The 27,126-nt window shown below is 41.2% G+C and overlaps 1 protein-coding gene across 2 annotated transcripts in view; it reads right to left on the bottom strand.

Moving 5' to 3' along the window:
• Pcdha4 (protocadherin alpha 4) overlaps positions 1–27,126 on the bottom strand; it is a 431,954-nt gene that overhangs the window by 337,590 nt on the left and 67,238 nt on the right. For both annotated transcript variants that reach the window (XM_063277068.1, XM_017600822.3), the window contains exon 2: positions 20,886–20,949. The gene's annotated coding sequence lies outside the window, so the exon portion shown is untranslated. The remainder of the gene's footprint in view (positions 1–20,885; positions 20,950–27,126) is intronic.

Below are 27,126 nucleotides of genomic sequence, written 5' to 3'. Positions count from 1 at the left end.
ATCCAATGGAAAAAAGATAGCATTTTCAGCAAATGGTGCTGGTTCAACTGGAGGTCAACATGTAGAAGAATGCAGATCGATCCCTGCTTATCACCCTGTACAAAGCTTAAGTCCAAGTGGATCAAGGACCTCCACATCAAAGCAGACACATTCAAACTAATAGAAGAAAAACTAGGGAAGCATCTGGAACACATGGGCACTGGAAAAAATTTCCTGAACAAAACACCAATGGCTTACGCTCTAAGATCAAGAATTGACAAATGGGATCTCATAAAACTGCAAAGCTTCTGTAAGGCAAAGGACACTGTGGTTAGGCCAAAACGGCAACCAACAGATTGGGAAAAGATCTTTACCAATCCTACAACAGATAGAGGCCTTATATCCAAAATATACAAAGAACTCAAGAAGTTAGACCACAGGGAAACAAATAACCCTATTAAAAAATGGGGCTCAGAGCTAAACAAAGAATTCACAGCTGAGGAATGCCGAATGGCGGAGAAACACTTAAAGAAATGTTCAACATCTTTAGTCATAAGGGAAATGCAAATCAAAACAACCCTGAGATTTCACCTCACACCAGTGAGAATGGCTAAGATCAAAAACTCAGGGGACAACAGATGCTGGCGAGGATGTGGAGAAAGAGGAACACTCGTCCATTGTTGGTGGGATTGCAAACTGGTACAACCATTCTGGAAATCAGTCTGGAGGATCCTCAGAAAATTGGACATTGAACTGCCTGAGGATCCAGCTATACCTCTCTTGGGCATATACCCAAAAGATGCCCCAACATATAAAAAAGACACGTGCTCCACTATGTTCATTGCAGCCTTATTTATAATAGCCAGAAGCTGGAAAGAACCCAGATGCCCTTCAACAGAGGAATGGATACAGAAAATGTGGTACATCGACACAATGGAATATTACTCAGCTATCAAAAACAACGACTTTATGAAATTCGTAGGCAAATGGCTGGAACTGGAAAATATCATCCTGAGTGAGCTAACCCAAACACAGAAAGACATACATGGTATGCACTCACTGATAAGTGGCTATTAGCCCAAATGCTTGACTTACCCTAAATGCCTAGAACAAATGAAACTCAAGACAGATGATCAAAATGTGAATGGTTCACTCCTTCTTTAAAAGGGGAACAAGAATACCCTTGGCAGGGAAGAGAGAGGCAAAGATTAAAACAGAGACTGAAGGAACACCCATTCAGAGTCTGCCCCACATGTGGCCCATGCATATACAGCCATCCAATTAGACAAGATGGATGAAGCAAAGAAGTGCAGACCGACAGGAGCCGGATGTAGATCGCTCCTGAGAGACACAGCCAGAATACAGCAAATACAGAGGCGAATACCAGCAGCAAACCACTGAACTGAGAATAGGACCCCTGTTGAAGGAATCAGAGAAAGAACTGGAAGAGCTTGAAGGGGCTCGAGACCCCATATGTACAACAATGCCAAGCAACCAGAGCTTCCAGGGACTAAGCCACTACCTAAAGACTATACATGGACTGACCCTGGACTCTGACCTCATAGGTAGCAATGAATATCCTAGTAAGAGCACCAGTGGAAGGGGAAGCCCTGGGTCCTGCTAAGACTGAACTCCCAGTGAACTAGACTGTTGGGGGGAGGGGGACAATGGGGGGAGGGTGGGGAGGGGAACACCGATAAGAAAGGGGAGGGGGGAGGGGGATGTTTGCCCGGAAACTGGGAAAGGGAATAACACTCGAAATGTATATAAGAAATACTCAAGTTAATAATAAAAAAAAAATAAAAGAAAAAAAAAGAAAAAGAAAAAAGAAAAAAAAAGAAAAAAGAAAAAAAAGAATAACAATACCAAAATCTAGCCAAAACTCAGCTTCCTGGCAGTATAACAATTAACAACTGAATAATATAAAGACAGCCTTCACACAGTGCATGCTGTCTCCCCCCTTTTAGTCTAATAATTGGCTTTTACTCTAACTATACCCAATAAACTAGATGCAATATGAAAACTCTCAGGCAAGAAATACATTCACAACTTCTAGTCTGTACCTGCACCTGAGACTGCAGATCCAGATACTCCCCTCCTCCATCTCATAGCTCTGCTTGCCTCCAGGAGGCCTACTCTAATCCCCCACAGATGACGTGTCTGCCCCAGTCTACCTGCCTACCGGGTTGCCACCAAGCCCAGCAGCAGTGGGCTCTGCCCCATTCTTTCAGAACCCCAAATTGCTTCCTGTCCACACTCCATCTCCTGTCATGGATTGGCACGCTGCTCTCCACCTTGCAGCTCTGCCTGCCTCCCAGGAGGCTTTATCTAACCCAAACACAAAGCTTCAGTACATCCCAGGAGTCCTGCCCCAACTCGACACATCCAGTCCAGCCAACACCAGAAACAACCAGATGGTGAAAGGCAAGCAAAAGAACATAATTAAAAGAAGCTAATCCAAGATGCTTCCAGAACCCAGCTCTCCAACTACAGCAAATCCTGTATATCTTAATACACCTGAAGAGCAAGACTGTGACCCTAATTTCCATCTCATGAAAATAATAGAGGCCTTTAAAGAGAATTTTTTTCCTCCATCTTTATTAAATTAGGTATTTCTTATTTACATTTCAATGGTTATTACCTTTCCCGATTTCCAGGCAAACATCGGCCTAACCCCTCCATCTCCCCGTCTATATGGGTGTTCCTGTCTCCATCCTCTTCCCATTACTGCCCTCCCCCCAACAATCCCGTTCACTGGGGGTTCAGCCTTGGCATGACCAAGGGCTTCCCATTCAACTGATGCCCTTACTAGGCTATTCATTGCTACCTATGCAGTTGGAACCCAGGGTCAGTCCAAGTATAGTCTTTGAGTAGTGGTTTAGTACCTGGAAGCTCTGGTTGCTTGGCATTGTTGTTCATATGGGGACTCGAACCCCTTCAAGCTCTTTCAGTCCTTTCTCTGATTCCTTCAACAAGAGTCCCAATCTCAGTTCAGTGGTTTGCTGCTGGCATTCGCCTATGTATTTGCCAAATTCTGACTGTGTCACTCAGGAGAGATCTACATCCGGTTCCTGTCAGCATGCACTTCTTTGCTTCATCCATCTTATCTAGTGTGGTGGCTGTATATGTATGGGCCACATGTGGGGCAGGCTCTGAATGGGCATTCCATCAGCCTCTGTTCTAAACTTGGCCTCCCTATTCCCTCCCAAGAATATTCTTGTTCCTCTTTTAAAGAAGGAGTGAAGCTTTCGCATTTTGGTCAACCTTCTTGAGTTTCATGTGTTCTATGCATCTATGGTAATCCGAGCATTTGGGCTAATATCCACTTATCAATGAGTGCAAACCATGTGTGTTTTTCTGTGAATGGGTTACCTCACTCAGGATATTTTCCAGTTCCATCCATTTGCCTGTGAATTTAATAAAGTCACTGTTTTTGATAGCTGAGTAATATTCCATTGTGTAGATGTACCACATTTTCTGTATCCATTCCTCTGTTGAAGGGCATCTGGGTTCTTTCCAGCTTCTGGCTATTATAAATAAGGCTGCTATGAACATAGTGGAGCATGTGTCTTTGTTGTATGTTGGAGCATCTTTTGGGTATGTGCCCAACAGAGGTATAGCTGGGTCCTGAGGTAGTGCTATGTCCAATTTTCTGAGGAGCTTCCAGACTGATTTCCAGAATGGTTGTACCAATCTGCGATCCCACCAACAATGGAGGAGTGTTCCTCTTTCTCCACATACTCGCCAGCATCTGCTGTCGCAGGAGTTTTTGATTTTCGCCATTCTGACTGGCGTGAGGTGGAATCTCAGGGTTGTTTTGATTTGCATTTCCATTATGACTAAAGATTTTGAACATTTCTTTAGGTGCTTCTCAGCCATTCAGCATTCCTCAGCTGTGAGTTCTTTGTTTAGCTCTGAACCCCGTTTTTAATAGGGTTGTCTGTCTCCCTGCAGTCTAACTTCGTGAGTTCTTTGTATATTTTGGATATGAGCCTTCTATCAGAGGTAGGATTGGTAAAGATCTTTTCCCAATCTGTTGATTGCTGTTTTGTCCTAACAACAGTGTCCTTTGCCTTACAGAAGCTTTGCAGTTTTATGAGATCCCATTGTCGATTCTTGATTTTAGAGCATAGGCCATTGGTGTTCTGTCAGGAAATTTTCTCCAGTGCCCATGTGTTCGAGATGCTTCCCCACTTTTTCTTCTATTAGTTTGAGTGTATCTGGTTTGATGTGGAGGTCCTTGGTCCACTTGGACTTAAGCTTTCTACAGGGTGATAAGAATGGATCGATCTGCATTCATCTACATGCTGACCTCCAGTTGAACCAGCACCATTTGCTGAAAATGCTATCTTTTTTCCATTGGATGGTTTTGGCTCCTTTGTCAAAAATCAAGTGACCATAGGTGTGTGGGTTCATTTCTGGGTCTTCAATTCTATTCCATTGGTCTATCTGTCTGTCTCTTTACCAATACCATGCAGGTTTTGGTTGAAAATCAATTTTATTCGATATTAGAATGGCTACTCCAGCTTGCTTCTTCCGACCATATGCTTGAAGAGTTGTTTTCCAGCCTTTCACTCTGAGGTAGTGTCTGTCTTTGTCTCTGAGGTGCGTTTCCTGTAGGCAACAGAATGCAGGGTCCTCATTGCGTATTCACTTTGTTAATCTATGTCTTTTTATTGGGGAGTTGAGACCATTGATGTTGAGAGATATTAAGGAATAGTGGTTATTGCTTCCCGTTATATTCATGTTTGGATGTGAGATTATGTTTGTGTGCTTTCATTCTCTTTGTTTTGTTGCCAAGACGATTAGTTTCTTGCTTTTTCTAGGGTGTAGCTTGCCTCCTTATGTTGGGCTTTACCATTTATTATCCTTTGTAGTGCTGGATTTGTAGAAAGATATTGTGTAAATTTGATTTTGTCATGGAATATCTTGGTTTCCCCATCTATGTTAATTGAGAGTTTTGCAGGATACAGTAACCTAGGATGGCATTTGTGTTCTCTTAGGGTCTGTATGACATCTGTCCAGGATCTTCTGGCTTTCATAGTCTCTGGCGAGAAGTCTGGTGTGATTCTGATAAGTCTGCTTTTATATGTTACTTGACATTTTTCCCTTACTGCTTTTAATATTCTTTATTTATTTTCTGCATTTGGTGTTTTGACTATTATGTGACAGGAGGAGTTTCTTTTCTGGTCCAATCTATTTGGAGTTCTGTAGGCTTCTTGTATGTTTATGGGCATCTCTTTCTTTAGGTTAGGGAAGTTTTCTTCTATGATTTTGTTGAAGATATTTACTGGTCCTTTGAGCTGGGAGTCTTCACTCTCTTCTATACCTATTATCCTTAGGTTTGATCTTCTCATTGAGTCCTGGATTTCCTGTATGTTTTGGACCAGTAGCTTTTTCCGTTTTACATTATCTTTGACAGTTGTGTTGATGATTTCTATGGAATCTTCTGCTCCTGAGATTCTCTCTTCTATCTCTTGTATTCTGTTGGTGATGCTTGTATCTACAGCTCCTTGTCTCTTCCTTTGGTTTTCTATATCCAGGGTTGTTTCCCTGTGTCCTTTCTTGATTGCTTCTATTTCCATTTTTAATTCCTTCAACTGTTTGATTGTGTTTTCCTGGAATTCTTTCAGGGATTTTTGTGATTCCTCTCTATAGGCTTCTACTTGTTTATTTATGTTTTCCTGTGTTTCTCTAAGGGAGTTCTTCATGTCTTTCTTGAAGTCCTCCAGCATCATGATCAAATATGATTTAAATCTAGATCTTGCTTTTCTGGTGTGTTTGGATATTCAGTGTTTGCTTTGGTGGGAGAATTGGGCTCCGATGATGCCATGTAGTTGTGGTTTCTGTTGCTTGGGTTCCTGCACTTGCCTCTCGCCATCAGGTTGTCTCTGGTGTTACCTTGTTCTGCTATTTCTGACAGTGGCTAGACCGTCCTATAGGCCTGTGTGTTCGGAGTGCTGTAAACCTGTTTTCCTGTTTTCTTTCAGCCAGTTATGGGAACAGAGTGTTCTGCTTTCGGGCGTGTAGTCTTTCCTGTCTACTGGTCTTCAGCTGTTCCTGTGGGCCTGTGTCCTGAGTCCACCAGGCAGGTCGCTTGGAGCAGAAAAGTTGGTCTTACCTGTGGTCCCATGGCTCAAGTTGCTCATGGGGGGCTGCTTTTGAGCTCTCCATGAGGGTGGCAACCAGGAGGGCCTGTGCCACCTTTTCCGGGAGCCCCCATGCACCAGCGTCCCAGATGGCACTAGGTGTTTTCCTCTAGAGTCAGAAATGTGGGCAGAGTGTAGTCTCTTCTGGCTTCCCAGGCATGTCTGCCCCTCTGAAGATTTAGCTCTCCCTCCCACGGGATTTGGGTGCAGAGAACTGTTAACTGTGTCCCTTCATATCTGGGTGGTGTCTGGACTGCGGGGGACCTGTCGCTCCAGTGCCCCTATCTCAGAACTAGAATCTTAAAGCCCATGCTCACAGTGACACAATTCCTCTATCAAGGCCATACCTCCTAATAGTGCCAGTCCCTGGGCCAAGCATATTCAAACCACCAAAATTGGTCAAAAAAATAATCTGAAATGTAAAATGTTCCTAACTCAAGACACTCAGGAAATTAGGAACACTATGAAAATACCAAATCAAAGAATAATAAGAATAAAAGAAGATGAAGTGAAATGAATGATTTTCTAGACAGATACCACTTATCAAATTTAAATCAAGATCAGGTAAATGACCTATACAGTCATATAACTACTAAGAAAATAGAAGCATGCCAAGACTGAACCCCCAGTGAACGTGATTGTTGAGGGGAGTGTGGTAATGGTGGGAGGATGGGGAGGGGAAGCCCATATAGACGGGGAGAGTTTCGGTGGATGTTGGCACGGAAACCGGGAAGGGGAATAACAATCGAAATGTAAATAAGATATACGCAAGTTAATAAAGATAAAAAAAGAAAAAAACAAGAAAATAGAAGCAGTTATTAAAAACTTCCCAATCAAAAAAGTACAGGGCCAGATAGTGCAGAATTCTACCAGAATTTCAAAGACATGCTAAAACCAATATTCCTCAAACCATCCCACAAAATAGAAACAGAAGGAACACTACCTAATTCCTAATACCTATGAAGACACAGCCTGATACTATCTCTTATAAACATTAACACAAAAAACACTCAATAATTTTGGTTGTGAGTCTAGCCTTTAACAGCTAAGCCAACTCTCTAGCCAATTCTAACTGGCACTTGGTATGTAGAAAAATGAAAATAAATCAATTATTTGTCACCTCGCACAAAACTCAAGTTCAAGTGGATCAAGAACATCAACATAAAACCAGATACACTTAGTCTAATAGAAGAAAAAGTGGGAAATAGCCTCAAACTCATGAACACAGGGGAGAGATTTCCTAAACAGAATTCCAATGGCTCACACTCTAAGATCAAATATTAATAAATGGGACCTCTCTGTACCAGATCCTGTTGGGAGAGAGTCATCCAGAAGTGCTGACACACTGAGAGCACAGGTGAGACCACCACTTCTGCTCACATTCCTGGTCCAAGAGAAACCGAGTTGGAGACCTCTGGACACAGGAACCTAGAAGCAGTCAGGGACAGGATCTCTCCAGGTTTGGCCTATGCCCAGAGCTAAAAGCTGGTCTCCAGGAGGACAAACACCTGAGAGCAGAGGTAAAACCATCACTTCTGCTCAGAGGGACCTACCTAGAACCCTTAGGACACACAAACCCAGGATCTGTTTGGGACAGGATGCTTCCAGTTTCTGCCTGCCCCCAGAGTTGACCCAGTCCCACAGCTCTCTGTACCCAGATCCTGCTGGGAGAAAACAGGTCTACAGGAGTGCTGATACACAGGCTTTCAGGAGTATCAAGCAACCATCAGAGACAGCAAGACCAGCTAACAACAGAGATAACCAGATCATGAGAGGAAAGCACAGGAGCTTAAGTAAGAGAAACCAGGACTACTTGGCGTCATTAGAGCCCAGTTCTCCCACCAAAGCAAATACTGGATATCCAAATGCACTGGAAAAGCAAGATTTGGATTTAAAATCACATCTCATAATGATGATAGAGGACTTTAAGAAGGGTATAAATAACTTCCTTAAAGAAATACAGGACAACACCGGTAAGCAAGTAGGAGTCCTTAAAAAGAAAATACAAAAATCCCTTAAAATTGCAAGAAAACACAGCCAAACAGGTGAAGGAATTGAACAAAACCACCCAGGATCTAAAAATGGAAAGAGAAACAACAAAGAAATCACAAAGGGAGACAACCCTGGAGATAGAAAACCTAGGAAAGAGATCAGGAGTCATAGGTGCAAGCATCACCAACAGAATACTAGAGATAGAATAGAGAATCTCAGGGGCAGAAGATACCATAGAAAACATTGACACAACCACCAAAGAAAATGTAAAACGCAGAAAGCTCCTAACCCAAAACATCCAGGAAGTCCAGAACACAGTAGGAACATCAAATGTAAAAATAATAGGTATAGAAGAGAGCAAAGATTCCCAACCTAAAGGGCTAGTAAATATCTTCAACAAAATTATAGAAGAAAACTTTCCTAACCTAAAGAAAGAGATGCCCATAAACATACAAGAAGCCTACAGAACTCCAAATAGATTGGTCCAGAAAAGAAATTCCTCTTGTCACATAATACTCAAAACACCAAATACACAAAACAAAGAAAGAATATTAAAAGCAGTAAGGGGGAAAATAACATATGAAGACAGACCTATCAGAATTACACCAGACTTCTCAACAGAGATTATGAAAGCCAGAACCTGGACAGATGTCACACAGACCCTAAGAGAACTTATGCCAGCCCAGGCTACTATACCCAGAAAAACTCTCAATTAACATAAATGAAGAAAAGAAGATATTCCATGACAAAACCAAATTTATCCAATATATTTTTACAAATCCAGCCCTACATAGGATAATAGATGGAAAACTCAAACACAAGGAGAGAAACTATACTCTAGAAAAAGCAAGAAAGTAATCTTCTTGCAACAAACTCAAAATAAGATAGTCACACAAACATAATTCTAACAGCATAAAAAACAAGAAACAACAATCACTATTCCTTAATATCGCTTAACATCAATGGACTCAATTTCCCAGTAAAAAGACATAGACTAACAGACTGGATATGTAAAGAGGACCTAGCATTTTGCTGCTTACAGGAAACACATGTCAGAGACAAAAACAAACACTACCTCAGAGTAAAAGGTTGGAAAACAATTTTCCAAGCAAATGGTCTGAAGAAACAAGCTGAAGTAGCCATCCTAATATTGAATAAAATTGACTTTCAACCAAAAGTTATCAAAAGAGATAAGGAAGGATGTTTCATATTCATCAAAGGAAAAATCCACCAAGAAGAACTCTCAATCCTGAATATCTATGCTCCAAATGCAAGGGCACCTACATTCATAAAATAAACCTTACTAACACTCAAAGCATACATTGCACCTCACACAATAATAGTGGAAGACTTCAACACCACACTCTCATCAATGGACACATCATGGAAACAGAAACTTAATAAAGACACAGAGAAACTAAGAGAGGTTATGAACCAAAAGGATTTAACAGATATCTATAGAACATTCCATCCTAAAACAAAGGAACATACCTTCTTCTCAGCACTTCAGTACCTTCTTCAAAACTGACCATATAATTGTTCTCCAAACAGTCCCCAATAGATACAAGAAGATTGAAATAATCCCATGCATCCTATCAGATCACCATGTACTAAGACTGGTATCCAATAGCAACAAAAACAACAGAAATCCCACATACACATGGAAAAAGAATAATAGCCAGAGGGGGTTGGGGATTTAGCTCAGTGGTAGAGTGCTTGCTTAGCAAGCGCAAGGCCCTGAGTTCGATCCCCAGCTCCGAAAAAAAGAAAAAAAAAAAAGAATAATAGCCAGAAGCTGAAAAAAAACAGATTTCCCTCAACAGAGGAATGGATACAGAAAATGTGGTACATTTACACAATGAAGTAGTACTCAGTTATTAAAAACAATGGCTTCATGAAATTCATAGGCAAATGGATAGAACTAGAAAATATCATCCTGGGTGAGGTAACTCAATCACACACACACACACACACACACACACACACACACACACACACACATACAAACCACCCACGAATGGTATGTACTCACTGATAAGTGAATATAAGCCCAAAAACTTGGATTACACAAGAAACAATCCACAGACCACATGAAGCTCAAGAAGAACGACGACCAAAGTGCAGATGTTTCAGACCTTCTTAGAAGAGGGAACAAAAAATATCGGAGACAAAGTTTGGAGCAGAGACTGAAAGAAAGGCCTCCCAGAGACTGCCTCACCTGGAGATCCAGTACATATACATAGAGCCACAAAACCCAGACAGTATTGCTGATGCCAAGAAGTGCATGGTGAAAGGAGCCTGATATAGCTGTCTCCTGAGAGGCTCTGCCAGAGCATTACAAATACAGAGGCGGATGCTTGCAGCCAACTATTGAACTGAGAACTAAGTCCCCAATGGAGGAATTAGAAAAAGGATTGAAGAAGCTGAAGGGGCTTGCAACCCCATAAAAACAACAATGCCAACCAACCAGAACTCCCAGGGACTAAACCACCATCCAAAGAGTACACATGGACAGACCCTTGGCCCCAGCTGCATGTGTAGTAGAGGATGGCCTTGTTGGGCACCAATGGGAGAAGAACCCCTTGGTCCTGCCAAGGCTTGACCCCCCCCCAGTGTAGGGAAATGTCAAGGCAGGGAGGTGAGAAGGGGTGGGTGTTTGGGGAGGGAAGACCCTCATAGAAGAAGGTAAGGTCGTGGGATAAGTGGTTTATGGATGGGAAACCAGGAAAGGGGATAACATTTGAAATATAAATAAATAAAAAATTCTAATAAAAAAGAAAGAAAGTAAGGGGACATCTGAGTTTTGCAGGCAAATGAATGGAACTAGAAAATATCATCCTGGTGGAGGTAACTCAGAGCCAAAAGGATATGCATGGTATGTTCTCACTAATAAGTGGATATTAGCCAACAAAAGACAGAATACACAGGATATAATCCACAGAACTCAAGAAGGTTAATAAGCCAAAGGGCCCAAGTTAGAATGCCTCAATCCCACTTGGGAAGGAGAAGAAAGCAATCAGAGGGTAGGAGCAGAGGGAGAGAAGGACCTGGGTAGGAGAGTGGACAGGGAAGGGAAGGAGGAAACATGATCAGGTATTGGGAAAACAGGAATGAAGCCCTGAGGCTCAACAGAAAGAATGGAAACAGGCAACCTCAGGAGGTAGGAGATGGTGGGACCCTCTAAATGTACTGGAGACCTGGGAGGTGAGAGATTTTCAGAACTCAAAGGGAGGTACCTTAGATGAAGTGCTCTACAGTGATGAAGGGGAACTTGTAGAGTCTACCTCTAGTGGAGGGACAGGACATCAAGTAGAGGGATGGAGTTGTCATCCCACAGTCAAAAACTCTAACCCAGAATTGTTCCTGCTTAATGAACTGCAGGAACAAAAATGGAGACAAGCATGAGGGAAAGGAGGTTCAGTGACAGGCCCAAATTGGGATTCAGCTCAAGAGGAGGTCCCCAGGGCCTGGCACTGTTACTAATGCTGTGGTGTGCTTGCAGACAGGAGCCCACCATGGTTGCCCTCCAAGAGGCCCAACAAGAAGCTGAAAGAGTCAGATGCAGATACTAGCACACAACCAATGAGCAGAAGCTTGGGACCCCTGTGCTTGAATTGGGAAAAAGCTAGAAGAAGCTGAGGAGGGTGGCCCTAAGGAAAACCAGCAGTCTCACCTGACCTAAACCCTCGAGATCTCTCAGTCATTGAGCCACCAACCAGGCAGCATACACCAGCTAATATGAAGCCCCCAACACATATATATAGCAGAGGACTGCCTGGTCTGGCCTCAGTAAAAGAAGATGTGCCCAACCCTTGAGAAATTTGAGGTCCCAGAGAGTGGGGAGATCTGGTGGGGTGGGGGTGGAGAGATGGGGACATCTTCTTGGAGATGGGAGGATGGAGGGAGGTGGTATGAAATGAGGAGGGACAGACTGGGAGGCAGATGAAGACTGGACTGTAAAGAAGAATCTTTTAAAATGAGTAACAAAACTGATTTAAAAAAAAAAACATTGGGTTTTGTTTCTGTATTCAGTGCTGGAATTAAAGCCAAGGCCTTGATACGTACTAGGCAAGATTCGATCAATGAACTACATTCCCACCCACAGATATTTAAGTCCAGTGCCACCTTTGCCACTTAACCATTACACCCCACACTCCATGGTACTTCATTATTAATAAGTGTTCACTTAAAAGAGCAAAGGGAATTGGGAGGATATTTGAATATTTGAAGAGAAAAGATGATGACGTAAATCTATGCTCTTGTTTCTGTTCTGGTTTTCCACTTCTATGTTTTAGCTTCCTTGCCCTCATGTTGCCTCAATATTGTTTTAAAATTCCATTTCCCTTGCCTGTTAGAACATGGTTCAAGAATGAGTCATGTAAAAATTCTGAGTGTACAAAGATAAAAACCACATGATCATTTCATTAGATGCTGAGAAAGCATTTGACAAAATTCAACATCCCTTCATGATAAAAGTCCTGGAAAGAACAGGAATTCAAGGCCCATACCTAAACATAGTAAAAGCAACATACAGCAAACCAATAGCTAACATTAAACTAAATGGAGAGAAACTTGAAGAAATCCCACTAAAATCAGAGACTAGACAAGACTGCCCACCCTCTCCTTACTTATTCAAAGTAGTACTTGAAGACCTAACCAGAGAAATTAGACAATTAAAGGAGGTCAAAGGGGTACAAATTGGAAAGGAAGATGTCAAAATATCACTATTTGCAGGTGATATGATAGTATACTTAAGTGACCCCAAAAGTTCCACCATAGAGCTAACTAAGCCTGATAAAAAACTTCAGCAAATAAGACTGAACCCCCAGTGAACTAGATTGTTGGGGGGAGGGCGGCAATGGGGGGAGGGTGGGAAGGGGAATACCCATAAAGAAGGGGACGGGGAGGGATTAGGGGGATGTTTGCCCGGAAACCGGGAAAGGGAATAACACTCGAAATGTAAATAAGAAATACTCAAGCTAATAATAATAAAAAAAAAATTCAGCAAAGTAGCCGGGTATAAAATTAACTCAAACAAATCAGTACCCTTCCTCTACTCAAAGTATAAACAGGCTGAGAAAGAAATTAGAAAAAGGACACCCTTCACAATAGTCCCAAATAAATAAAATATCTCAGTGTCACTCTAACCAAGCAACTGAAAGATCTGTATGTTAAGAACTTCAGATCTCTGAAGAAAGAAACTGAAGATGTCAAAAGATGGTAAGATCTCCCATGCTTATGGATTGACAGGATTAATATAGTAAAAATGGCCATTTTGCCAAAAGCAATCTACAGATTCAATGCAATCCCCATCAAAATTCCAACTCAATTCCTCATAGAGTTAGAAAGAGCAATCTGCAAATTCATTTGCAAGAACAAAAAACCCAGAATAGAGAAAACTATCCTCAATAATAAAAGAACTTCTGGAGGAATCACCATCCTTAACTTCAAGCAGTATTACAGAGCAATAGTCATAAAGAAACTGTATAGTATTGGTACAGAGACAGGCAGATAGATCAGTGGAATAGAATTGAAGACCCAGAAATGAACCCACACACCTATGGTCACTTAATCTTTGACAACGGAACTAAAACCATCCAATGGAAAAAAGATAGCATTTTCAGCAAATGGTGCTGGTTCTACTGGAGGTCAGCATAGAGGAGAATGCAAATCTATCCATTCTCATCACCCTGTACAAAGCTTAAGTCAAAGTGGATCAAGGACTTCCACATCAAACCAGATACATTCAAACTAATAGAAGAAAAAGTGAGGAAGAGTCTCAATCACATGGGCACTGGAAAAAATTTCCTGAACAAAACACCAACGGCTTATGCCCTAAGATCAAGAATCGACAAATGGGACCTCATAAAACTGCAAAGTTTATGTAAGGCAAAGGACACTGTCATTAGGACAAAATGGCAACTAACAGGTTGGGAAAAGATATTTAGCATCCTACATCTGATAGAGGGCTATCAAAATATACAAAGAACTCAGGAAGTTAGACTGCAGGGAGATGAATAACCCTATTAAAACATGGGTTACAGAGCTAAACAAAGAATTCTCAGCTGAGGAATATTGAATGACTGAGAAGCACCTAAAGAAATGTTTCAACATCCTTAGTCATCAGAGAAATGCAAATCAAAACAACCCTGAGATTCCACCTCACACCAGTCAGAATGGCTAAGATCAAAAACTCAGGTGCCAACAGATGCTGGCAAGGATGTGGAGAAAGAGGAACACTCCTCCATTGTTGGTGGGATTGCAGACTGGTACAACCATTCTGGAAATCAGTCTGGAGGTTCCACAAAAAATTGGACATTGCACTACCTGAGGACCCAGCTATACCTCTCCTGGGCATATACCCAAATGATACTCCAACATACAACAAAGACACATGCTCCACTATGTTCATAGCAGCCTTATTTATAATAGCCAGAAACTGGAAAGAACCCAGACGCCCTTCAACAGAGCAATGGATACAGAAAATGTGGTACATCTACACAATGCAGTACAACTCAGCCATCAAAAACAATGACTTCATGAAATTCATAGGCAAATGGATTGAACTAGAAAATATCATCCTGAGTGAGGTAACCAGTCACAAAAAGACATACATGGTATGCACTTACTGATAAATGGATATTAGCCCAAAAACTTACCCAAGATACAATACACAGACCACATGAAGCTCAAGAAAAAGGACAACCAAAGTGCTGATCCTCCACTCCTTCTAAAAGGGGGGAGCAAAAATATTCATAGGAGAGGATATAGAGGCAAAGTTTAGAGCAGAGACTGAAGGAAGGAATGGCCATTCAGAACCTGCCCCACATGGGTATACAGGCCATATATATATATATACAGCCACCAAAACTAGATAATGTTGATGAAGCCAAGAAGTGCATGCTGACAGGAGCCTGATATAGCTGTCTCCTGAGAGGCACAGCCATAGCATGTCAAATACAGAGGCAAATGCTAGCAGCAAACCACTGAACTGAGAATGGGATCCATGTTGGAGAAATTAGAGAAAGGTTTGAAAGAGCTGAAGGGGCTTGCAAACCCATAAGAACAACAATGCCAACCAAACAGAGCTCACAGGGACTAAACCACTATTCAAAGACTATACATGAACTGACCCATGGCTCCAACTGCATATGTAGCAGAGGATGGCCTTGTTGGGCCCAATGGGAGGAGAATCCTTTGGTCCTGCCAATGCTGCCCCCACCAGTGTAGGGGAATGTTGGGGGGACAAGAAGGGGGAAGATGTGGAAGGGAACAGTCTTATAGAAGAAGGGGAGAGAGATGGGATAGGTGGCTTATGTCCAGGAAACTGGGAAAGGGAACAATATTTGAAATGTAAATAAAAAAATATCCAATAAAAGAAAACAAAAAAAATCATTCATTTCACCTAGATTTTCCAGTTTTGTTGAGTATAGGCTTTTGTAGTAGGATCTGATGGGGTTTTTTTTTCAATTTCTCCAGTTTCTGTTGTTATGTCTCCCTTGTCATTTCTCATCTTTTAAATTTGGATACTGTCTCTGTGCCCTCTAGTTAGTTTGGCTAAAGATTTATCTATCTTGTTGATTTTCTCAAAGAACCAGTTCCTAGTTTTGTTGATTCTTTATAAGGGTTCTTTTTGTTTCTACTTGGTTGGTTTCAGCCCTGAGTTTGATTATTTCCTGCCATCTACACCTCTTGTATTTGCTTCTTTTTCAAGAACTTCCAAATGTGCTGTTAAGCTGCCAATGTATGGTCTCTCCTATTTCTTTATGGAGGTACTCAGGGCTGAATTTTCCTCTTAGCCCTGCTTTAATAAGTTTGGATATGTTGTGCCTTTGTTTTCACTAAATTCTAAAAAGTCTTTATTCTTTCATATTTCTTCCCTGATCAAGTTATCATTGAGTAGAGTGTTGTTCAACTTCCATGTGTATATGGGCTTTCTCTTGTTTTCTTTATTATTGAAGACCAACGGACTAAGGTCTGTGGCAGTCCAATAGCATACCTGGGATTAATTCAATGTTCTTGTATCTGTTAGCATTTGTTTTGTGTCCAATTATATGGTCAGTTTTTAAAAATGTACCATGAGGTGCTGAGAAAAAGGTATATTCTCGTTTTAGGGTGAAATCTTCTGTAGATAGCTGTTAAATCCATTTGATTCATAACTTCCATTAGTTTCACTGTCTCTGTTTAGTTTCTGTTTCCATGATCAGTCTATTGGTGAGAGTGGGGTATTGAAGTCAGATATTATTATTGTGTGAGGTTCAAGGTGTGCTTTGAGCTTCAGTTATATTTCTTTTTCAAACTTCCCTTGCATTTAGGAAATAGATATTCAGAACTGATAGTTCATCTTGGTAGATTTTTCCTTTGATGATTGTGGAGGTTCTTTCCCCGTCATTTTTGATAATTTCTGGTTGGAACTCTATTTGATTGGATATTAGAATGGCTATTCCAAGTTGTTTCTTGGGACCATTTACTTGGAAAAATTTTTCCAACCTTTTACTCTGAGGTAGTGTCTGTCTTTGTCACTGAGGTGTGTTTCCTATATGCAGCAAAATGCTGAGTCCTATTTAACATATCCAGTCTGTTAGCCTATGTCTTCTTATTGGGGATTTAAGTCCATTGGCGTTGAGAGATATTAAGGACCAATGATTGTTGCTTCCTCTTATTGTTGTGGTTAGAGATGGAATTGTGTTTGTGTGACTATCTTCTTTTAGGTTTGTTATGAGAAGATCAATTTCTTGCTTTTTCTAGGATGTAGCTTCCCTCCTCGTGTTGGAGTTTTCCTATTATTACCCTCTCTAAGACTGGATTAGTCAAAAGTTATTGTTTAAATTGGTTTTGTCATGGAATATCTTGCTTTCTCCATCTATGGTAATTGAGAGTTTTGCTGGGTATACTAGCCTGGGCTGGCATTTTTGTTCTCTTATGGTCTGTATGAGATCTGACAAGATCTTCTGGCTTTTAGAGTCTCTGTTGAGAAGTATGATGTAATTCTTATAGGTCTGCCTTTATATATTACTTGACCTTTTCCCCTTACTGCTTTTAATATTCTTTCCTTGTTCTGTGCATTTCATGTTTGACTATTAAGTGACAGGAGGAATTTCTTTTCTGGTCCCATCTGTTTGGTGTTCTGTAGGCTTCTTGTATCAGGGAAGTTTTCTTCTATAATTGTTGAAGATGTTTGCTAGCCCTATGAATTGGGAATGTTTGCTCTTTTCTATACCTATTATACTTAGGTTTGATCTTTTCACTGTGTCCTGGATTTCTTGGATGTTTTGGATTAGGAGCTTTTTGCTTTTTGTATTTTCTTTGACTGTGTGTCAATGTCTTCTTTGGTATCTTGTATGCCTGAGATTCTCTCTTCTACCTCTTGTATTCTGTTGGTGATGTCTGCATCTGTGACTCCTGCTCTCTTTCCTAGGTTTCCATCTCCAGGGTTGTCTCCCTTTGTGATTTCTTTAATGTTTCTCTTTCCATTTTTAGATCCTGAACAGTTTTAATTCCTTCACCTGTTTGATTATGTTTTCCTGCATTTGTAAGGGATTTATGTGTTTCTTCTTTAAGGGCCTCTGTTTCCCTGTCTTGTCCTGTGTAAATAACTCCCTCCTTTTAAGCCTGTGAGCCTGGGGGTATCAGAAGTCCTGGGGGTCAAGCTGTCTCTGTCAAGATGGTGTTGCTGGAGCACAGGATCTGCTCCTATGTGCTGGTGTGAACCGGAAGGAACATGTGTCTCTGGCTGAGTGGGAGGTTCTTTGTTCCCTGGGTTCTGGGCGTCCCATTTAGAGCAGGCATTGGGGCAGTAGTGGAAGACTCACCTGTGAGTATGGGGGTGTCAGGAATCCTGGTGGTCCATCTGTCTCAGAGGTGGGGTCCCTGGAGCACAAGATCCACTTTCAGGCTTAGGTATGAATTAGAAGGAACCCATGCATCTTTTTGTCCAGTTTGGACAACATGCTGCTATTAGTGGAAGTTAGGACAGTTTCTTCCCCAGTGGCTGGTCTGCAACCTTTGAAGTATACACCACATGAAAGGTCTTATATGCTCATTGTGGTCCTTGAAATAGAACAAGGGTGTTGCCAGGAGTCTAATTGTCAAAAAGCCTTTTTCTTTAAAAAAAAAATCTTTAAGTGCCATACTCTGTAGATCTGAGGTCTTTTTTTTTCCACTGTGTGGTTTGTTTGTTTGTTTGTTTGTTTTGATATTTTTTATTTACAATTCAGGTGTTATTCCCTTTGCTGGTTTCCCATCCTTAAGCCCCCTATCATATCCCACTCCCCTTCCTCTATAACTGTATTCTCCTCCCTAACCACCCCCATTCCCACATCCATATCTGACATTCCCCTACACTGGGGGATCCAGCCTTGGTAGGACCAAGGGCTTCTCCTCCCATTGGGGCCCAACAAGGCCATCCTCTGTGTGATGGTTTATATATGCTTGGCCCAGGGAATGGCACTATTAGAAGGTGTGGCCTTGTTGGAGGAACTGTGTCACTGTGGGGATGGACTTGGGAGACCCTCCTCCTCTCTGCCTGGGGATGCTCAGTCTGTTCCTGGCTTCCTTCCGGTGAAGATGTAGAACTCAGCTCCTCCTGCACCATGCCTGCCTGGATGCTGCACCCCACCATGCCCCTGATGATAATGAACTGAACCTCTGAACCTGTAAGTCAGCCCCAATTAAATGTTGTCCTTTATAAAACTTACATTGGTCATGGTGTCTGTTCAAAGCAATAACACCCTAAGTAAGACACTCTGCTACACATGCAGCTGGAGCCATAGGTCTGTCTGTGTGTACTCTTTGGGTGGTGGTTCTGTCCATGATGACTCTAGATGGTTGGTATTGTTGTTCTTATGGGGTTGCAAGCCCCTTGAGCTCCTTCAATCCTTTCTCTAATTCCTCCAATTGGGATACCATTCTCAGCTCAATGGTTTGCTGTTAGCATTCTCCTCTGTATTTGTCACATTCTGGCAGAGTACCTCAGGAGATGGCTATACCAGGCTCCTGTCAGGATGCACTTCTTGTCTTCATCAATATTGTCTAGTTTCGGTGGCTGTACATATATGGGCTGGATCCCCAGGTGGGGCAGGCTCTGAATGGTCATTCCTTCAGTCTCTGCTCCAAACTTTGTCCCATATCCCCTCCTATGAATATTTTTGTTCCCCCTTTTAAGAAGGACTGAAGCATCCACACCTTGGTCATCCTTCTTCTTGAGCTTCATGTAGTCTTAGATTGTATCTTGGGTAATTCAAGCTTTTGGGCTAATATCAGTTTATCAGTGAGTGCATACCATGTGTGCCTTTTTGTGATTGGGTTACCTCACCCAGGATATTTTCTAGTTCAATCCATTTGCCTATGAATTTCATGAAGTCATTGTTTTTGATGGCTGAGTTGTACTGCATTGTGTAGATGTACCACATTTTCTGTATCCATTGCTCTGTTGAAGGGCGTCTGGGTACTTTCCAGTTTCTGGCTATTATAAATAAGGCTGCTATGAACATAGTGGAGAGCATGTGTCTTTGTTGTATGTTGGAGCATCTTTTGGGTATATGCCCAGGAGAGGTATAGCTGGGTCCTCAGGTAGTGCAATGCTCAATTTTTTGTGGAACCTCCAGACTGATTTCCAGAGTGATTGCACCAGTTTGCAATCCCACCAACAATGGAGGAGTGTTCCTCTTTCTCCACATCCTGTGTTGGCACCTGAGTTTTTGATCTTAGCCATTCTGACTGGTGTGAGGTGGAATCTCAGGGTTGTTGTGATTTGCATTTCCCTTATAACTAAGAATATTGAAAACTCTATAGGTATTTCTCAGTCACTCAATACTCCTCAGCTGAGAATTCTTTGTTTAGGTCTGTACCCCATTTTGAATAGGGACATTTGGCTCTCTGGAGTCTAGCTTCTTGAGTTCTTTGTATATATTGGGTATTAGCCTCCTGTCAGATGTAGGATTGGTAAAGATCTTTTCCCAACCTGTTGGTTGCTGGTTTGTCCTATTGACAGTGTCCTTTGCCTTACATAAGCTTTGCAGTTTTATGAGGTAATATGCTTTATACTGTAATATGTAAAAGTGCTTCATTTTATTAGAGACATATGCTGGGACATTGTCAATTTTAATTTTTACAGCTATTCCAATAGTTGTCATAACTTCTAACAAATGTGTTCTTACAGAATCAGCCTTTTCAGAACTTAAAGCCACCTGAAATTTAGAATATGATTCTCTGATATTATGCACATATTTTAACTCTGGAAAAAATGTAACACATCGATTTGCCAAATTTCATTTCTTTGAGTACCTTTTGAGTTATTCCCTGCAGGCAATGGAATTTGGTTATACCAAAAATAAGTAGAACATTTTCATATACCTTTTTTGGCTTGTTGCCAAGTGAGAAGAAAATATCTTTTTAATCCTTTGCTGTTAATATGTTTCTTATGAATGTCTGAAGTTTCTAGCACATTTTCTTTCAATAGCTGATTGACTTCAACATTACCTTGTGCTGGAGGGCCTGGTAGACCCATATGTGTAATATACAATGGATAGTTTCTATTTCTGACCACTTGTAATTGACGAGATAATGAAACTAATTTTGAATCATCTGGAATAAGTTCAACAGTTACTATATGCAAAACAACTCTCTCTACATATTGAAGAAGTATATTAAGTAATTATTGTAAGAGATTGAGGAAAATCATATATAACACCATAAGAATTGAATGTGACTGATTTTTTAATTAAATCATATGAACTTTGAATTATTTTACTTATATTCTCTTACCTGCTTTTCCTGGTATTTGCATCAGTATAGAATGTTCAACTTCCAGAAATTGATGTTCCTTTCACTATATGAGAGAGAATACAATTAGTTGTATATGATATATAAATATATATTGAAGTCTGTGGTGGTTTGAATATGCTTGGCACAAGGAGTGGCACTACTAGGAAACATGATCTTGTTGGAGTAGGTGTGGTCTTTTGGAGGAAGTGTGTCACTATGGGGGTAGTCTTTCAGAGAGCCTCCTAACTCCCTGGAAACCAGTCTTCTGTTTGCCTTCAGAACAAGATAGAAAACTCTCAGCTCCTTCTCTAGCATCACATCTGCTTGCATGCTGCCATGCTTCCGGATATGATGATGATGGACTAAACCTCTAAAACAGTAAGCCAGCCCTAAATAAATGTTGTCCCTTGTAAGTGTTGCCTTGGTCATGATGCCTCTTCATAGTAATGGAAACCCTAAGACAAAGTTACATGCATTGGGGATATTTGTTGTTTATTTCTCACAAAAAAATTTACTGCAAGCCCTTTCCCAAAGTTCATTTTCTGCCTATAATGAGGCGATTTCTGCATTAGCAAAAGGTACTATGATTTCTACTGGATCTGTTCCTGCTAATTGACAAAGTATCATTTTTCTGTTCAGAATCAGTTCAGAAACCTTTTCTATAAGTCTTTAATTTTTTAATTATTTATTTGTTTTATGGATATGAGTACACTGTAGGTGTCTTCAGACATACCAGATCCCATTACAGATGGTTGTGAGCCACCACGTGGTTGCTGGGAATTGAACTCAGAACCTCTGGAAAAGCAGTCGGTGCTCATAACTGCTGAGCCATCTCTCCAGTCCCTAAATCTTTAATTATTTTTACTCTGTTTGTGTGCTAAAAATACCCATTCTAAGACATAATCTCCTCTCTGCATAAGAATTCCTGTGGAAGAGTGAGTAAAGGCAAAATCACTAAAATACAGGCCATCTGGAGAGAGCCCCTGGGCAGCACCCCACGAGCGAACCTGAGCCTCGGGACCACAGGTAAGACCAAATTTTCTGCTGCAAGAAAGCTGCCTGGTGAGCTTGGGACACACGGAAGCAGAATTTCTCTAAGACCGGGCACGTTCTGTGTTTACCGGAAGTCCCACACCCGCGGATCCCGGCCCGCAGCAGCTCTCTGCTCCCAGACCCGGTGAGAGAGAGACCCAACCGCCTGGTCAGGTGGGCACTCCTGAGGCTGCAAAGCGGAAGAGACCACCAACACTGCTCACCCCTGCCCACATCCCTGGCCCAAGAGGAAACTGTATAAGGCCTCTGGGCTCCCGTGGGGGAGCGGCAGGACCCCTGCCAGAGACACCGCCGGACCCTGAAGGAAACAGACCGGATAAACAGTTCTCTGCACCCAAATCCCGTGGGAGGGAGAGCTAAACCTTCAGAGAGGCAGACAAGCCTGGGAAACCAGAAGAGACTGCTCCCTGCACACACATCTCGGACGCCAGAGGAAAAAGCCAAAGACCATCTGGAACCCTGGTGCACTGAAGCTCCCGGAAGGGGCGGCACAGGTCTTCCTGATTGCTGCCGCTGCAGAGAGCCCCTGGGCAGCACCCCACGAGCAAACCTGAGCCTCGGGACCACAGGTAAGACCAAATTTTCTGCTGCAAGAAAGCTGCCTGGTGAACTCAAGACACAGGCCCACAGGAACAGCTGAAGACCTGTAGAGAGGAAAAACTACACGCCCGAAAGCAGAACACTCTGTCCCCATAACTGACTGAAAGAGAGGAAAACAGGTCTACAGCACTCCTGACACACAGGCTTATAGGACAGTCTAGCCACTGTCAGAAATAGCAGAACAAAGTAACACTAGAGATAATCTGATGGCGAGAGGCAAGCGCAGGAACCCAAGCAACAGAAACCAAGACTACATGCCATCATCGGAGCCCAATTCTCCCACCAAAACAAACATGGAATATCCAAACACACCAGAAAAGCAAGATCTAGTTTCAAAATCATATTTGATCATGATGCTGGAGGACTTCAAGAAAGACATGAACACACTTAGGGAAGCACAGGAAAACATTAATAAACAAGTAAAAGCCTACAGAGAGGAATCACAAAAATCCCTGAAAGAATTCCAGGAAAACACAATCAAACAGTTGAAGGAATTAAAAATGGAAATAGAAGCAATCAAGAAAGAACACGTGGAAACAACCCTGGATATAGAAAACCAAAAGAAGAGACAAGGAGCTGTAGATACAAGCTTCACCAACAGAATACAAGAGATGGAAGAGAGAATCTCAGGAGCAGAAGATTCCATAGAAATCATTGACTCAACTGTCAAAGATAATGTAAAGCGGAAAAAGCTACTGGTCCAAAACATACAGGAAATCCAGGACTCAATGAGAAGATCAAACCTAAGGATAATAGGTATAGAAGAGAGTGAAGACTCCCAGCTCAAAGGACCAGTAAATATCTTCAACAAAATCATAGAAGAAAACTTCCCTAACCTAAAAAAAGAGATACCCATAGACATACAAGAAGCCTACAGAACTCCAAATAGATTGGACCAGAAAAGAAACACCTCCCGTCACATAATTGTCAAAACACCAAACGCACAAAATAAAGAAAGAATATTAAAAGCAGTAAGGGAAAAAGGTCAAGTAACATATAAAGGGAGACCTATCAGAATCACACCAGACTTCTCGCCAGAAACTATGAAGGCCAGAAGATCCTGGACTGATGTCATACAGACCCTAAGAGAACACAAATGCCAGCCCAGGTTACTGTATCCAGCAAAACTCTCAATTAACATTGATGGAGAAACCAAGATATTCCATGACAAAACCAAATTTACACAATATCTTTCTACAAATCCAGCACTACAAAGGATAATAAATGGTAAAGCCCAACATAAGGAGGCAAGCTATACCCTAGAAGAAGCAAGAAACTAATCGTCTTGGCAACAAAACAAAGAGAATGAAAGCACACAAACATAGCCTCACATCCAAATATGAATATAACGGGAAGCAATAATCACTATTCCTTAATATCTCTCAATATCAATGGCCTCAACTCCCCAATAAAAAGACATAGATTAACAAACTGGATACGCAACGAGGACCCTGCATTCTGCTGCCTACAGGAAACACACCTCAGAGACAAAGACAGACACTACCTCAGAGTGAAAGGCTGGAAAACAACTTTCCAAGCAAATGGTCAGAAGAAGCAAGCTGGAGTAGCCATTCTAATATCAAATAAAATCAATTTCCAACTAAAAGTCATCAAAAAAGATAAGGAAGGACACTTCATATTCATCAAAGGAAAAATCAACCGAGATGAACTCTCAATCCTAAATATCTATGCCCCAAATACAAGGGCACCTACATACGTAAAAGAAACCTTACTAAAGCTCAAAACACACATTGCACCTCACACAATAATAGTGGGAGATTTCAACACCCCACTCTCATCAATGGACAGATCATGGAAACAGAAATTAAACAGTGATGTAGACAGACTAAGAGAAGTCATGAGCCAAATGGACTTAACGGATATTTATAGAACATTCTATCCTAAAGCAAAAGGATATACCTTCTTCTCAGCTCCTCATGGTACTTTCTCCAAAATTGACCATATAATTGGTCAAAAAACGGGCCTCAACAGGTACAGAAAGATAGAAATAATCCCATGCGTGCTATCGGACCACCACGGCCTAAAACTGGTCTTCAATAACAATAAGGGAAAAATGCCCACATATACGTGGAAATTGAACAATGCTCTACTCAATGATAACCTGGTCAAGGAAGAAATAAAGAAAGAAATTAAAAACTTTTTAGAATTTAATGAAAATGAAGATACAACATACTCAAACTTATGGGACACAATGAAAGCTGTGCTAAGAGGAAAACTCATAGCGCTGAGTGCCTGCAGAAAGAAACAGGAAAGAGCATATGTCAGCAGCTTGACAGCACACCTAAAAGCTCTAGAACAAAAAGAAGCAAATACACCCAGGAGGAGTAGAAGGCAGGAAATAATCAAACTCAGAGCTGAAATCAACCAAGTAGAAACAAAAAGGACCATAGAAAGAATCAACAGAACCAAAAGTTGGTTCTTTGAGAAAATCAACAAGATAGATAAACCCTTAGCCAGACTAACGAGAGGACACAGAGAGTGTGTCCAAATTAACAAAATCAGAAATGAAAAGGGAGACATAACTACAGATTCGGAGGAAATTCAAAAAATCATCAGATCTTACTATAAAAACCTATATTCAACAAAATTTGAAAATCTTCAGGAAATGGACAATTTCCTAGACAGATACCAGGTATCGAAGTTAAATCAGGAACAGATAAACCAGTTAAACAACCCCATAACTCCTAAGGAAATAGAAGCAGTCATTAAAGGTCTCCCAACCAAAAAGAGCCCAGGTCCAGACGGGTTTAGTGCAGAATTCTATCAAACCTTCATAGAAGACCTCATACCAATATTATCCAAACTATTCCACAAAATTGAAACAGATGGAGCCCTACCGAATTCCTTCTACGAAGCCACAATTACTCTTATACCTAAACCACACAAAGACACAACAAAGAAAGAGAACTTCAGACCAATTTCCCTTATGAATATCGACGCAAAAATACTCAATAAAATTCTGGCAAACCGAATTCAAGAGCACATCAAAACAATCATCCACCATGATCAAGTAGGCTTCATCCCAGGCATGCAGGGATGGTTTAATATACGGAAAACCATCAATGTGATCCATTATATAAACAAACTGAAAGAACAGAACCACATGATCATTTCATTAGATGCTGAGAAAGCATTTGACAAAATTCAACACCCCTTCATGATAAAAGTCCTGGAAAGAATAGGAATTCAAGGCCCATACCTAAACATAGTAAAAGCCATATACAGCAAACCAGTTGCTAACATTAAACTAAGTGGAGAGAAACTTGAAGCAATCCCACTAAAATCAGGGACTAGACAAGGCTGCCCACTCTCTCCCTACTTATTCAATATAGTTCTTGAAGTTCTAGCCAGAGCAATCAGACAACAAAAGGAGATCAAGGGGATACAGATCGGAAAAGAAGAAGTCAAAATATCACTATTTGCAGATGACATGATAGTATATTTAAGTGATCCCAAAAGTTCCACCAGAGAACTACTAAAGCTGATAAACAACTTCAGCAAAGTGGCTGGGTATAAAATTAACTCAAATAAATCAGTTGCCTTCCTCTATACAAAAGAGAAGCAAGCCGAGAAAGAAATTAGGGAAACGACACCCTTCATAATAGACCCAAATAATATAAAGTACCTCGGTGTGACTTTAACCAAGCAAGTAAAAGATCTGTACAATAAGAACTTCAAGACACTGAGGAAAGAAATTGAAGAAGACCTCAGAAGATGGAAAGATCTCCCATGCTCGTGGATTGGCAGGATTAATATAGTAAAAATGGCCATTTTACCAAAAGCAATCTACAGATTCAATGCAATCCCCATCAAAATACCAATCCAATTCTTCAAAGAGTTAGACAGAACAATTTGCAAATTCATCTGGAATAACAAAAAACCCAGGATAGCTAAAGCTATCCTCAACAATAAAAGGACTTCAGGGGGAATCACTATCCCTGAACTCAAGCAGTATTACAGAGCAATAGTGATAAAAACTGCATGGTATTGGTACAGAGACAGACAGATAGACCAATGGAATAGAATTGAAGACCCAGAAATGAACCCACACACCTATGGTCACTTGATTTTTGACAAAGGAGCCAAAACCATCCAATGGAAAAAAGATAGCATTTTCAGCAAATGGTGCTGGTTCAACTGGAGGGCAACATGTAGAAGAATGCAGATCGATCCATGCTTATCACCCTGTACAAAGCTTAAGTCCAAGTGGATCAAGGACCTCCACATCAAAGCAGACACACTCAAACTAATAGAAGAAAAACTAGGGAAGCATCTGGAACACATGGGCACTGGAAAAAATTTCCTGAACAAAACACCAATGGCTTATGCTCTAAGATCAAGAATCGACAAATGGGATCTCATAAAACTGCAAAGCTTCTGTAAGGCAAAGGACACTGTGGTTAGGACAAAATGGCAACCAACAGATTGGGAAAAGATCTTTACCAATCCTACAACAGATAGAGGCCTTATATCCAAAATATACAAAGAACTCAAGAAGTTAGACCGCAGGGAAACAAATAACCCTATTAAAAAATGGGGTTCAGAGCTAAACAAAGAATTCACAGCT

This window comes from Rattus norvegicus, chromosome 18, assembly GCF_036323735.1.
Source record: "Rattus norvegicus strain BN/NHsdMcwi chromosome 18, GRCr8, whole genome shotgun sequence".
NCBI lineage: Eukaryota > Metazoa > Chordata > Mammalia > Rodentia > Muridae > Rattus > Rattus norvegicus.
This window is presented reverse-complemented; position numbering and strand designations above follow the sequence as displayed.